Here is a 4,655-nt window from a genome sequence, read left to right on the forward strand (position 1 = left end):
TCAGCTGTCAGCACAGTGATTGGTCTGTGACTCATTATGTCAGCTGTCAGCACAGTGATTGGTCTGTGACTCATTATGTCAGCTGTCAGCACAGTGATTGGTCTGTGACTCATTATGTCAGCTGTCAGCACAGTGATTGGTCTGTGACTCATTATGTCAGCTGTCAGCACAGTGATTGGTCTGTGACTCATTATGTCAGCTGTCAGCACAGTGATTGGTCTGTGACTCATTATGTCAGCTGTCAGCACAGTGATTGGTCTGTGACTCATTATGTCAGCTGTCAGCACAGTGATTGGTCTGTGACTCATTATGTCAGCTGTCAGCACAGTGATTGGTCTGTGACTCATTATGTCAGCTGTCAGCACAGTGATTGGTCTGTGACTCATTATGTCAGCTGTCAGCACAGTGATTGGTCTGTGACTCATTATGTCAGCTGTCAGCACAGTGATTGGTCTGTGACTCATTATGTCAGCTGTCAGCACAGTGATTGGTCTGTGACTCATTATGTCTGCTGTCAGCACAGTGATTGGTCTGTGACTCATTATGTCAGCTGTCAGCACAGTGATTGGTCTGTGACTCATTATGTCAGCTGTCAGCACAGTGATTGGTCTGTGACTCATTATGTCAGCTGTCAGCACAGTGATTGGTCTGTGACTCATTATGTCAGCTGTCAGCACAGTGATTGGTCTGTGACTCATTATGTCAGCTGTCAGCACAGTGATTGGTCTGTGACTCATTATGTCAGCTGTCAGCACAGTGATTGGTCTGTGACTCATTATGTCAGCTGTCAGCACAGTGATTGGTCTGTGACTCATTACAACGTCAGCTGTCAGCACAGTGATTGGTCTGTGACTCATTACAACGTCAGCTGTCAGCACAGTGATTGGTCTGTGACTCATTATGTCAGCTGTCAGCACAGTGATTGGTCTGTGACTCATTATGTCAGCTGTCAGCACAGTGATTGGTCTGTGAGTCATTATGTCAGCTGTCAGCACAGTGATTGGTCTGTGACTCATTATGTCAGCTGTCAGCACAGTGATTGGTCTGTGACTCATTATGTCAGCTGTCAACACAGTGATTGGTCTGTGACTCATTATGTCAGCTGTCAGCACAGTGATTGGACTGTGACTCATTATGTCAGCTGTCAGCACAGTGATTGATCTGTGACTCATTATGTCAGCTGTCAGCACAGTGATTGGTCTGTGACTCATTATGTCAGCTGTCAGCACAGTGATTGGTCTGTGACTCATTATGTCAGCTGTCAGCACAGTGATTGGTCTGTGACTCATTATGTCAGCTGTCAGCACAGTGATTGGTCCGTGACTCATTATGTCAGCTGTCAGCACAGTGATTGGTCTGTGACTCATTATGTCAGCTGTCAGCACAGTGATTGGTCTGTGACTCATTATGTCAGCTGTCAGCACAGTGATTGGTCTGTGACTCATTATGTCAGCTGTCAGCACAGTGATTGGTCTGTGACTCATTATGTCAGCTGTCAGCACAGTGATTGGTCTGTGACTCATTACAATGTCAGCTGTCAGCGCAGTGATTGGTCTGTGACTCATTACAACATCAGCTGTCAGCACAGTGATTGGTCTGTGACTCATTACAATGTCAGCTGTCAGCACAGTGATTGGTCTGTGACTCATTATGCCAGCTGTCAGCACAGTGATTGGTCTGTGACTCATTACAACGTCAGCTGTCAGCACAGTGATTGGTCTGTGACTCATTACAATGTCAGCTGTCAGCACAGTGATTGGTCCGTGACCAAGAGAAAGTGGTTTTAGTTCAATTCTATTCAATTATTTAGTATTTTTTTCATGTTCTTAAATGCTATGAGAATATCACAGCGAGATTAAACTACTATTGTTGCATATGCTAGATTCTCTTCCTATGTGCTATTGCACAGCTGAGTTTGACAAGTGCAGGGAAATCAATCCTTTGTCTGGATGGGCCAGAACATTAGTCACCTCACTCCCTATGCAAATGTCTGAAACCTGAACATGTGCTATAAATTGGTCAAACTTCAAATCATGCTGCCACACCATCTGTCTATTGTTGATCACTTCAGCATCTATAGAGCAGGAAAGGTATGACATGAGCTGCTGCTGCCCTCTAGTGGTGGGAGGTGTAGAGAGCAGGAAGGATCTGCTGCTGTCCTCTAGTGGTGGGAGGTGTAGAGAGCAGGAAGGCTCTGCTGCTGCCCTCTAGTGGTGGGAGGTGTAGAGAGCAGGAAGGATCTGCTGCTGTCCTCTAGTGGTGGGAGGTGTAGAGAGCAGGAAGGAGCTGCTGCTGTCCTCTAGTGGTGGGAGGTATAGAGAACAGGAAGGATCTGCTGCTGTCCTCTAGTGGTGGGAGGTGTAGAGAACAGGATGGATCTGCTGCTGTCCTCTAGTGGTGGGAGGTGTAGAGAGCAGGAAGGATCTGCTGCTGTCCTCTAGTGGTGGGAGGTGTAGAGAGCAGGAAGGATCTGCTGCTGTCCTCTAGTAGTGGGAGGTGTAGAGAGCAGGAAGGATCTGCTGCTGTCCTCTAGTGGTGGGAGGTGTAGAGAGCAGGAAGGATCTGCTGCTGTCCTCTAGTGGTGGGAGGTGTAGAGAGGAGGAAGGATCTGCTGCTGTCCTCTAGTGGTGGGAGGTGTAGAGAACAGGAAGGATCTGTTGCTGTCCTCTAGTGGTGGGAGGTGTAGAGAGCAGGAAGGATCTGCTGCTGTCCTCTAGTGATGGGAGGTGTAGAGAGCAGGAAGGAGCTGCTGTCCTCTAGTGGTGGGAGGTGTAGAGAACAGGAAGGATCTGCTGTCCTCTAGTGGTGGGAGGTGTAGAGAACAGGAAGGAGCTGCTGTCCTCTAGTGGTGGGAGGTGTAGAGAGCAGGAAGGATCTGCTGCTGTCCTCTAGTGGTGGGAGGTGTAGAGAGCAGGAAGGCTCTGCTGCTGTCCTCTAGTGGTGGGAGGTGTAGAGAACAGGAAGGATCTGCTGCTGTCCTCTAGTGGTGGGAGGTGTAGAGAGCAGGAAGGATCTGCTGCTTTCCTCTAGTGGTGGGAGGTGTAGAGAACAGGAAGGATCTGCTGCTGTCCTCTAGTGGTGGGAGGTGTAGAGAGCAGGAAGGAGCTGCTGTCCTCTAGTGGTGGGAGGTGTAGAGAGCAGGAAGGAGCTGCTGCCCTCTAGTGGTGGGAGGTGTAGAGAGCAGGAAGGAGCTGCTGTCCTCTAGTGGTGGGAGGTGTAGAGAGCAGGAAGGATCTGCTGCTGTCCTCTAGTGGTGGTAGGTGTAGAGAGCAGGAAGGCTCTGCTGCTGTCCTCTAGTGGTGGTAGGTGTAGAGAGCAGGAAGGATCTGCTGCTGTCCTCTAGTGGTGGGAGGTGTAGAGAGCAGGAAGGATCTGCTGCTGTCCTCTAGTGGTGGGAGGTGTAGAGAGCAGGAAGGATCTGCTGCTGTCCTCTAGTGGTGGGAGGAGTAGAGAGCAGGAAGGATCTGCTGCTGTCCTCTAGTGGTGGGAGGTGTAGAGAGCAGGAAGTAGCTGCTGTCCTCTAGTGGTGGGAGGTGTAGAGAGCAGGAAGGATCTGCTGCTGTCCTCTAGTGGTGGGAGGTGTAGAGAACAGGAAGGATCTGCTGCTGTCCTCTAGTGGTGGGAGGTGTAGAGAGCAGGAAGGATCTGCTGCTGTCCTCTAGTCGTGGGAGGTGTAGAGAGCAGGAAGGATCTGCTGCTGTCCTCTTGTGGTGGGAGGTGTAGAGAGCAGGAAGGATCTGTTGCTGTCCTCTAGTGGTGGGAGGTGTAGAGAGCAGGAAGGATCTGCTGCTGTCCTCTAGTGGTGGGAGGTGTAGAGAGCAGGAAGGATCTGCTGCTGTCCTCTAGTGGTGGGAGGTGTAGAGAACAGGAAGGATCTGCTTCTGTCCTCTAGTGGTGGGAGGTGTAGAGAGCAGGAAGGATCTGCTGCTGTCCTCTAGTGGTGGGAGGTGTAGAGAGCAGGAAGGATCTGCTGCTGTCCTCTAGTGGTGGGAGGTATAGAGAGCAGGAAGGATCTGCTGCTGCCCTCTAGTGGTGGGAGGTGTAGAGAGCAGGAAGGATCTGCTGCTGTCCTCTAGTGGTGGGAGGTGTAGAGAGCAGGAAGGATCTGCTGCTGTCCTCTATTGGTGGGAGGTATAGAGAGCAGGAAGGATCTGCTGCTGCCCTCTAGTGGTGGTAGGTGTAGAGAGCAGGAAGGATCTGCTGCTGTCCTCTAGTGGTGGGAGGTGTAGAGAGCAGGAAGGATCTGCTGCTGCCCTCTAGTGGTGGGAGGTATAGAGAACAGGAAGGATCTGCTGCTGTCCTCTAGTGGTGGGAGGTGTAGAGAGCAGGAAGGATCTGCTGCTGCCCTCTAGTGGTGGGAGGTGTAGAGAGCAGGAAGGATCTGCTGCTGCCCTCTAGTGGTGGGAGGAGTGCAGTGCAGGGTGATTGTGCCAATACAACCTATTGCAAAATCTACAGAACACAGTTGAATGCCTTTTGCTCTTCCTGTTCAACTGGCGCTAGTTCCTCACTGTTTCTTAATGAAACTTCACCCTTACAGAACTATATGGAGAAAATATGTACCATTTCTTGGTGAGTCCTCTTTTAAAATGACATTGAATTTGCTTTTGCTGAAGTACCAAAAGTCTTAGACACAAAGGAAGACAGAATGGAAA

The sequence above is a fragment of the Oncorhynchus kisutch genome, unplaced genomic scaffold (genome assembly GCF_002021735.2).
Source record: "Oncorhynchus kisutch isolate 150728-3 unplaced genomic scaffold, Okis_V2 Okis07a-Okis12b_hom, whole genome shotgun sequence".
Taxonomy (NCBI): Eukaryota; Metazoa; Chordata; class Actinopteri; order Salmoniformes; family Salmonidae; genus Oncorhynchus; species Oncorhynchus kisutch.